Here is an 11,196-nt window from a genome sequence, read left to right as displayed (position 1 = left end):
TGAGGAGATTCGACAGGACTAAGCCTTTCAGACCTATCAGAGGTCTTTTTCAAGGCCTTACCAGGGCGTTTCTCAGAAGGTGAAGGAGAAGCTCTACCCCTTTTGACAGACCTTCTGGAAGAGGTCGCAGAAGATGTTTTGTCGCTGTCACTGGACACTGGCTCCTTTCTTGACTTCAGCTTCTAGAGCCAGGTCAGAAGACGCCCTTCCCAATCACGCAAAGTCTTGGTAGAAAAAGTGCGGCATATCTTACAGTCTGCAGCCTTATGGTCTGGGTACAGACAGTAAATACAGTCCTTGTGCTTGTCTTCAAAATATATAACCTCTTCTTAGCACAGGTAGCACATGCTTTAAAGAGGGTCTTCTTCTCTTTATCGGACATCCTGAAGAAATTGAAGAAAAAACTGCTGAAAGAGTTGTAGAATCCAAGTTTTAGGAAAACAACTGAGCAGAGCTCAGTGGAGACTCCCTTGCACAACGTGCGGTAGAAAATCTGAGGTTCTGAGCTTCTCTCAGGAGGGTTCTAGGGGGTGAGGCTAATCTGATTGGTTGTTCTTTTTTTTTGGTCTCTTTTACAAAAAGAGGTAGATAGGTTGCAAAACAAGAATGAGCTTAGGCCTAGGTTCTGTTTTGGCAATGGTTTCTATTGCTATTTTATGTATACCGGGGACTCCCATTCCGATGACGGGGAATTATACAAGCATGGGAATCTATGAAAGTTCCAATACTGGAGTAAGCAGATTTGGGCTGTTTTGCCAGATGTTTTGCCAAAGGTCCTACCGTTTGAGGTTTCAACTTTTGATACAAGTTATGGTGGAGACAAGTAGCGCATACATGAGATGCTTGGGTGCTGTAGTATTGTTGACTAGCACCGTATAGGGGATGAAAGGTATCCCTATCTTGAAAAATGGGATTGACTACAACAATAATTGTTCTCCTTTCCAGAGCGGGGCCTCATATTCCTGAGTAAAGGTTCCAGGTGAGGTGAGGTCCAGCCCTCGATAAATTTGGGTGAGCATCAACATAGAATCGTTGTGTTGAGAACAGGACAGTGGTGATTCCGCCAGCTGTTCTATAGAAGTGTTTTTTGAGATGTCATTTTTGAGGTCACATGAGTAAAAATATGTTAATTTATATGTTTTCGCATAGATGCCTACTGCATCCTTTTTGAGGCGGAGGATCAGATGAAGGTTGTATTAATTCCAACCTGTTAAGAGCAATATAAGCATATATACTCTTTCTATTTTCTTTCTTATCACATGTATGCAGTAGCAAAGACTTGACAACTGAGGTCCTGAAGAAAGCCCTGGGTAAAAATTGTTTCCCAAATGGCTGAAACATGTCGACCTGAATAGCAGTCATTTGTTGAACACTGTTTATTGCACTGTTGTTTTTATTTAGAGTATGAGGTTTTCTTTTCTCTTTATTAAATACATTTTTTTCCTCATAACTCTATTTTAGCACATCACTTTTTCTTTTCTGAGCACTGCATTAATTCCTCAATTGACTAATAATCAACTATATATGATCTTTTCTCTCTTGTCTATCTGTTGCTTCTCGGTTGATCCGATTGAAAGAGCTTTTTCCTTAGAAGATAGTCTCTATGATCAAGAGACATATCTTTCATTAGGATGGATGACCAGATGATAGGATTGATCACATAGACAATTGATGGTGATCCAAACTCTGCTCAAGGGTCCCATTTTTCTTTGCTTTGCTCTTGTTGTCTCTTGATGACATTCTTTTTTTGCACTTCTATTTTTGATACACGCTGACACATATATAAATACACCCTTATATATATGGATTCACTGTAAGACCCCCAGTTCCTTTAGTGTTTGATATTGCAGAGGTCCTATTGTGGCAGATTTAGATGTACCTTGTGTGAAAAAACAATTGCCTTAACTATTTTGTAGATGTGTTTGTATACTAAAACATATATCACTGTGTGCAGAAATCTCCACACATAAGAGATAGGTGGAGGTCTCCAGTCAGAGATTTGTGAATAGCATTTCTGAGTATCTTAAGCAGCACAGCTAGAGTACTGTGTTACATATTTAAAATGATTTTATAAATAGCCCACTTAATCTAGGTTTTAGTAAATCTTCCATTTCAATAAATCTCCCTTTTACCTATGGATTACAAGAAAATCAGCTCACAGGTCCTGGCTAATATGGCAGCCAAAGTCACTTGTTGGTTTTTGGAAATCCTACTGTTGATGTTGAACTGAAGCTCTAGTTTATTCATTTGATTTGCGGTCCAAGATGGACACTTAATGAGGATGCTACTGGGAGGAATATAGGCTTCTTACTAGGCAGAAACTGGTTCATTTCTTCAACCGCTTTGGAGCCACTAACTGGTATGATGCGGGGGGGTCCTGCATGGAGACATACAGACTGCTCCACTTGTTGGCCTGTTCTGCACATCAACTGAGACCTCAACTCACCTTCTTCAACTCATTGCACAGGCTGTGAAGTTGTGCATGAGGCAAGAGGGAAGGGCTGGTGGAGTCGCAGCCCCAGTCCTTTGGTCTTCATCGAGCAAGCGCATCAGGGTGTCCGAAGGGGGTCTGTGATTGCCAGATGACTGATCAATGAGTGAAGTGGCCATGCAGGAAAGGTGCTCAGACGCCTGCCTTGCTGATCACCTGCATATGATCACAGATATATGGTCAGTCTGCAAGGTTTGTTGGAGCATACAAAAATATAATGGTGGGACGCAACATCTTCTGCTTCACATCTTTGCCGATCTGGCTGGCTCGAAAGAGGTGGCAAGGGTACAAGGGCATCAGCAGTGGGTAGCTGGTGTACAGCATCTTGTAGGACATCCTACCACAATGCCATCTTATGTACATTACACCTTGCATATCACTTTACATGTTCTTTCCTGTGTCTACTTCTGCTTGAGGTGGTGTCTGTCTCATATGTTTTCGTAGGTTATTTTGATTATTTCATCATGTTCCTCTCTCTGTGCTCCAGTCCCTTTCTGAAAGTGTCTATTATTGTATTGCTTTGCTATCTGTCTGCTTGTCTATTTGGTACCACTGATTTCTGTGTGAGCCTACTGAAGCAACTAATTTAGACTGCTCCTATTTTAGTTAGACTCAAAGGAGAGGGGTACAGCCAATCAGAATGCAGTGATGGAATCTTCTTATATTTACTTTCAGCCCTGCTCAGACTGCAATTGCATAACGGGTGTGACTAAGATAGATCTTGCCACTAGGAGTCAATAAAAAGATGCACACAGGAAAACACAACGGTGATGGGTGGAATGTTTGCACGAATCTCAGCCATTGGCAATCGCACCGGGCTATATTCCAGTCCATTGTTTTTCAACCACTATGCCACTTCAGATAAAGACCAACCATATGCAAATCGGGCTTTGTCATGCTCCAGTAGGACCATTACAACTAACTACCAGGTCACAACACCTCTGCTTGGGAAGACAAGTAACTCCAGAATGATTTCAGCCTAGCTAGGCATTCTTGTGAGGGATAGACTGAGTCCTGTGGGACAGCTACAAAGAGAGCCACATCTAGGCATACCTAGGAAACTAAGGACGTCACACAGACGAAATATAAATGTGCTAGGTTGAATCGTTGTAAAAGACGCAGACAGAGAATTGAGTATGAAGAAGGAGAAGTTCATAGGACAGCCAATGCTAAGGGGATAAACAGACTCTATGGGATGCTAAACAATGTGCTTGGTTACATAATGTATGATTGGATATTATGGTCCATTCATGCCATTACGGGGTTTTGTTACATAAAAAGAACTAGGCCAAAGGCTGAGTGGTTAGTAAATATCACCAGAAACCCAAATACTTTGTTGGACCATAACTGAATGTTTGGTTTACCTCTCTTTAAGAGGCTGATAATTAGACAAAAGGAAATGGTGAAGATGAGCAGTGTGTTTTGATGCTGTTATCATCAAAATACATTAGAAAGTAAATCAGACTGGGACTGGTCCCTACAATTTAAGTAATTTCCACAATGATGGTTAATAATTTACAGGTATCACAGCTCCAAATAATATGTGTTTAAAACCCTTCTTTTTGTGTACAATAAAAGTACATAAACCTGCCCTGCCAAGTACCACGCATCAGGCGTTAGACTAACACATACATTTCAGTCTGGTGGTCCGCATCACCACACTGAAATGCAAAGCCACGCGTTATAAGTGTAGCGCCTGCTTCAGCTGTCTCGTAGAGCTGCTATTTAATTCCCAATTGCTGACTGAAACTCATAGCTGGTGGACTGGCAGCACGACATGGCGTGCTTGCTGCTCCCAGCAGGCTTATAGGGGCTGGCTGGGCTGGGCTAGCTACATTGTAAGAATATTAGACAGGATTTCCGAAACCACGCCACAGCAACTTTGTTCACTGACATCAGGAGAGGTAGTGCCCAGTGGACACAACAGAGACATCAGCCCACCCATGTGACTGGTCACTGGACTTGTGACTCACAGACTAATAGGCAGAGGTGTCTTGCCACCTCCTGTGGTGGCGCAAGAGGGTGGCTGCAATTCTATTGAAGAAAGGTTGGCTTTGGCAATGGCAGTGCTGTGCAGCTTGCGCTGCTGCAGCTGCATGATAAAACCAGCCCTGCCAAGTACCACGCATCAGGCGTTAGACTAACACATTTCAGTGTGGTGGCCCACATCACCACACTAAAATGTAGACCAGCTCACCACTGTGCTGCTGCTGAGATATGACAGTGCCTTAAGGCTGCAGCCCAGTGGGCGGCTGCGGCATGATTGCCGCAGGAGTCATTGTTCCATTCACGAGGCAGCCAGTAACCGAATTGCCTATAATAGACTCGCAAGGTAAGTGTGTTAGTGCCCCTCTGAAGTGTGTATATGGTCTCTCAGTCTCTGAAAATGTGGTCAGTAATGATTTATAATAACAGCGGTTTTAGCATGGTCATGATCAGCTGCCTGCCACTGCCCTGTGTGTTAGCTGAAGTTCACACACAGAGTAGTCTCTCTGCAGTTTACACAGTACTTTTCAGGAGCCCTGAACCGCACGACATAGTTGAAGTGGCACTTACTAACTCGTTTTGGACTGTGATGGTGACGTTCAATGACTCTGGTCAGTGGTGACATAGATAGTGTCACCCATAGTCATTGAACTGTCACTCGTGATTATACTGAAATTATGAAAATGTCACACATATCAATCTGAAACCTTGGCAGCTATGCCAAAGATGTCCCACAATATAAAATACGGGATAAAGTACTTTTAATGGTATTGCATGTCACTGGGAGGATCTGTGACCATCTAGAGGAATAAGGCCCAAGGTGAAGTTCCTATATTAGGTCTTGGAACTCTGAAGTGACTTGCAAACCTTTTTTAAAAGACAGTAGAATATTTTTTAATTTTCATAATACATGGTCACACCTTCACTCACAATCTTCTTACATCATTGGTGTCTTGTTCTTTTAGGCTCATTGCAGACGTGCAGAATAAAAGCAGAATCTGTACTTCAAAATTAAACACACTAAAAACAATTTGTAATTTTTTGCAAAAAGATTTCAGAATCGGTTTAATGTAATTCAGATTAAAAAATAATGTTGTGCAAATTGTGTAGAAACATGCAGAGGTTCTAGCTTTCATGTTATGACATATATAGCATGCAAAAAAGAAATATGTTGCAATAAATCTTCCCTTTATATTGATCAGTTTTTTTTCTAGAAAAACATATCCGAAAATGATAAAGCCAGTCCAATTTTATGGCATGGCACAGAGGCTACCGCTATGCAAATCTCCTTTATTGCCAGCCCACAGCAGCAACATAGAACTTTAGTAAGGTAAGAGCTATGAAAGAACCTTCAGATACTCCTATAGAGGAGGGAGGCAGACTGGCCCAATTCTGTGCAAACTAGAACTTGGGGAGTCAGTACTCCTGGGTCCTAGAGCCAGTGAAGGGATACAAGATAGAATTTATAGGTACACCAATGCAAAGGAAAATCCCTCCCTAAATGATCTTCTCTTAGGAAGATTCAACCCTAGTATCACAAGAGGTAAAGGACTTTTTGACCAAAGGGGCAATTCAAGAGGGAATGGAGCCATACTTTATCAGCAATATCTTTCTAGTGGAGAAGAAAGACAAACGGATGGGACCAGTAATAGATCTAAAAGAGTTGAATGAATGGGTGGATTGTCATCATTTCAAAATGGTAGGGGTGCACCTCCTAAGAGATGTACTATGGAAAAGGGACTGGCTAACTTGCTTCGACCTAAAAGAGGCATACCTGACTATTCCAATTTGGCCACCAAAACAAACATTTCTTCAATTTACCTGGATGGGCAAGCTTTGGTAGTTTTGCAGTCTCTCTTTTGGACTTTCCTCAGCTGTGTAGTGTTTCTCCAAGGTTGTTCGTCCCATAGCGGGATGGCTAAGGACAAGAGGAGTGAGACTAATTGATCAACCTAGACGATATACTAATAAGGGCCCAATCCAGAGAGATAGTTTCACGTCAGACAGAGCTCACTATAAATCTCTTCGAATACCTGAGGTTTGTCGTAAACAAGAAAAAATTGTGCACAGTACCAAGTCAGGAAACACAATTCTAGGTTTTAGTCTTAAGCACTATATGGACAGAATTGAAATTACCTGGGGAGAAGGCATGAAAACTTTGCAAGGAGTTGGGGAATATTTTAGCAAGAAAGGATTTCCCCTTGAGGACTCTAGAAAGGATCCTAGGTCTCCTGTCTTCAACGATCCAATCGACTTACCAGGCCCCTTATATGACCAGGCACTCCAAAGACTCAAAGCAAAAACATTGAGAACAAGTAAAGCTTAATCCTAAATATTGTGTCTGGACCCGAACTCCAAGAAGGAACTAGTATTGTGGCTGAGGAATGTAGAAGCATGGAATGGCAGGGCCATTTTTGGAGAAGAACCAGAAATAGCGATAAAATTGGGCGCGAGCTTAGAGGGATGAGGTGTTAGATGTGGTGACTCATCAGCAGGGGGATGCTGGACAGATCAGGAGAAGGAGTTGCACTTCACTGTTCAGAATTACTGGCATGTTCATTTACTGTTCGTTGCTTCACCAAGGACCTAATGAAGTGTTCTGTGCTGTTACGCATGGACAACGTATCTGGGGTCAGATATGTCAACAAGATGGGGAGCCCCCCACTCGAAGGGGCTAGCGGACTTGGCCAAGGTATTCTGGGGTTACTGCCTAAGCAAGGGCATCTCAGTAGTGGCAGAACATATTCCTGGATTATGCAAAAGTGTTGCAGAATTGTTCTCCTGAAACTTTAGGTACTCCAGCATTTGGGAGGCTGAACAGGGGAATCTTCCTCAATATCCAGATGAGTTGGGGACCTTTTGGGGTGGACCTCTTTGCAGACAGACTGAACACTCAACTACCAAATTTCTTCAGCTGGAGGTCAGACCCTCAATCCCGGGGGATGGATGCCTTCCTTCAGAATTGGAGGGGTTTAGCACCCTATGCTTTCCCTCCATTTGTCATGCTACCAAGGCTACTGCTGCACGCATGCAGGAACAAGGAGATCACAGTAGTAATAACACTCCTTAGAGGTCACAGGCCTGGATCCCACTCCCATTGGAAATGAGAATAGATTTAGCAATCCTAATTCAAACTTTCAAGGAGATAATTACAGGCCCAGAGGGAGGGCCACACCCTCCTGTAGAGCAGGGACTTCTAACAGCGAAGGCCTAGAGGATTTCAAGAGACAGTGGCAAATCCCAGGTCTTTTGGCAGATGCTTTCAGACTCAAATCGGAGTCATGGGCACCTGGCACAAGAAAAGCATATACACTGCCTGGGAGAAATGGGTTGGCTGGTGTCTTCGACGGGATTACAATCCTGTTTCAAGTGATCTAGTACAAGTAGTTAATTATTTATCCGAATTATTCACATCAGGACTCTCTTACAAAACAGTTAATGGTTACAGATCAGTTATTGCAGCAGGTCATTGCCTTCTAGACGGAGTTTCTGTAGGACAAAATCTATTGACTACAAAAATCATACAAAATATGCTGGTATGAAACCCACCTTCTACAAAATAAGCTGCCTGATAGGACATTAGAGATGTCCTACAGGTCCTAGTAAATTGGAGAGAGAATTCTGGGTTAGCCCTAAAGCGTATCTCTTATAAATTAACTGTCTTTATCGGTCTAGTATCGTTTAGACGGACCTCAGATGTGAAAGCCCTAGACATCACCAGCAGGGCCCACCAACCTGAAGGGGTTTGCTTTTATTCAAAACGACAACCAAAGACCATGTCAAATTCTGGTTTCTAACTCTTCTTTACACAGAATGAAAGACTTTGTGTGGTGAAATGCTTGCTGGAGTATGAGAGGAGTACTGTGAATCTAAGAGGAAATACGGAACAAATGCTAATATCTCATAGATCACCTCATAGAGTAGTCTCTTCCCCCACCTTAGCACAATGGGTGAAGGAAGTAATGAAACAAACGGGTGTAGACATTTCTATGTTTGGTGCACACTACCTTAGGTGTGCTTCAGCCTCCAAAGCATTTTTCCTGGGCGGAGGTTTGCAGGATAGACTTAGGGCCGCAGATTGGTCCAATTAAAGTATTTTTAAATCTTGTTATTTTAGACCTGTTACAAGTGCAATCGACAATGTATTAAATACACTTTAAACTTGCATAATGTTAGCCTCCGTGTTATGCTATAAAATTTAAAAACATTTATTGCCTGGTGGGCAGTAAATCTGTACTTTATCAAAGACACTGAGTTTAAGATTATCTCTACACATTGTTACCCTCCCTATTGGAGTAAAGTTACTGAATATACTGATTCTTTTCTCTTACAGAGAAAGAGACTCACCATTGAAAAATTTTCATTTGGAATTAATGAGATCGAAAATGATCTTGTTCGCAACGCCAAAGATGGGAGAATATTGCGTGTGTGGGGACCTTATAGTCTATTAGAATGTTACTAAAGTTCTATATTCTTCAATTGTTGCTGCTGTGAACTGGCAATAAAGGAGGTTTGCATAATCTAAGCCTCCCTGTCTTTAATAAAATCCAGATTTTCTGCCCAGCACGCTGTGAAAAATCCAAATTTTCCTAGCTTATGCTGAAGCTGCAATAATGCTCAGTCCCCTATTTTTCACCCTGACAGATTAATCTGGCAGAAGGTATGTGACATCAGAACTCAACTGTAAGAAGTTTTTACAGTTGAACAGCTAAGTCATTTTGTTATTAGAGGTAATCAGAGATGTGTCTGGTACTTATTCACGAGACTCCTGAGTAGCGCTTGGGCTTGTCCACAGTCCCCTCACACCAATTTCCGGAGACGTCCGTGGTGTGAAGGTGTAGCCTCCTATATTTATGTTTTATAGGTTTTTCAAGCTTGAAATTTAAAAGGTTATTCTTTCTCTGTTGACCTGCTTTTGCGCTACTGTTCTTTTGATTTGTTTTTCTGTATTTGTTATGGAGGTCGCTATTGCAGCACCTAACGGCGCATCGTGGTGTCCCTAAAGTGGGGGCTGATATTATCTTTGTTGTTGAGGCAGATGCAGCATACTACTTCAAGGTTTTCTATTCTTGGGTTACATTTCCAGCTGTGTATGGGAATGATAACTTGTTTCATAAATATACTGCAGCTACGGTTCTGCGGAAGTATCGCCCTTATCGATTACTTGAAGTTCCGTTGACAGCTTGGGAGCATACCATATGGTTTAATTGCACCCTTCCTCACCCTGTTTCTGTGGTTCGTTTAGGCCCCTTGTCAGTTGATGGGGCCACATGGCCTGTTTTGCCTGGTTTTACACCACATCCAAATTATCTTAATGTTCCTCTCGCAGAGCTATGTCAATTACATTCATCATCGATTCATATACATAGAAGTGTCATACAGTTTATGTCACTTAATATTTAAGTGGCTCTGGCTGGAGCCGCTCCTCAACCACCTGGACATGGTGGTGGTCTTGTCATTAGTCCCATCATGATTAATTCAGTAATGGGCAAACTTCCTCAGAATAGGGATGATTTCCCTTACTAGCTTGCAGAAAAATTTCAGCAACTCGAAGGCTGTTTTTCTCCATACTACACCTGTTGAGAAACACAGGATCCTTACAATGAGTTTACCAAGTGGTATTGTTCCCACATTAGCTGATTGCACCACCTGGGGGATGTTGTTTGCTGCAGTGTATACACTGTGGTTTGGCACCCCTTCCACGAGTGTTCTACCGAGCGTTCTGAAAAAAGGTTCATTATAAACACGGCGCTGGTCCAGCCCTGGAATTGGGGATGAGGATAGTGGGCATGTTCCCAATTGTCTCTGATATGATTCTGGCCAATGTCAAAGGTGAAACAGTTAGCTTACAAGTACGTCAACGCCTCTCGGCGGTGGCAGACGTTGATCGGCAGCGTCTGTTACCAATCATTATTGCAGATGTGTATACATCATTGGGTCGCAATTGTTTCCTAAAAAGACATGGAATAAAAATCAGCGGTAGCTACAGCAGAAGCCTAGATCTCATGCTGGTTCACCGACATCAGACGCTTCTGACCGTAGATATGATTTGCGTGACCGCTCTAAAATTAAAACACCTGAGAGGTTTCAGGTTCCTGATCCTCGTTCCTTTCAGGAATCGTCGGATCAACAGTTCAGCGTGGGCAGACATCAGGATAGCAGAGAAGGCAAGTCTGCGCAACCAAGACGAGACCCGCAGTGCCAGTTTGGCATAAAACCCTAACTGGAGGGACCACCTATATATTGTGCCCCTTTTTATAAGAAAAAAGTTGCCGCACTGACTGCTAAGTAAGCCTCAGGTGGTGAGAACCCTGTTCCTCAACTGGAGATGGGTGATGACAGTCCGGCGGAGGTTACCATAGTGTGGGAGGCACTCCACCAGTGTCTGGAGGTGATAGCAACTGACACGTTCATTACAGTTGAAGCAGCTGATACACGAGTTGCACCACCTGATAGGCTTCATGAGAAGTGCCTCCAAATTGAAGGTGATATTAAACGAAAAATCAAGGCTTTTTTGGGGACAATCTTACTTCTTCTTATGATATTTTGCTGGCGGAGGTTGATTGGCCTCCCCGGCTTTTCACATTACGTCTCAGACTAGGCTAAACAAGCTTACGCATCGGAGTGGGCGCTAGCACTTGCCCTGGCTGTGTATTGTAATCGGGTGGGTTGGGATGTGGAGTCCCCGGCACATGAAATTCTTTTGCGATTAATGCCAC

Source organism: Triturus cristatus, chromosome 2_2 (genome assembly GCF_964204655.1).
Source record: "Triturus cristatus chromosome 2_2, aTriCri1.1, whole genome shotgun sequence".
Classification (NCBI taxonomy): domain Eukaryota; kingdom Metazoa; phylum Chordata; class Amphibia; order Caudata; family Salamandridae; genus Triturus; species Triturus cristatus.
This window is presented reverse-complemented; position numbering follows the sequence as displayed.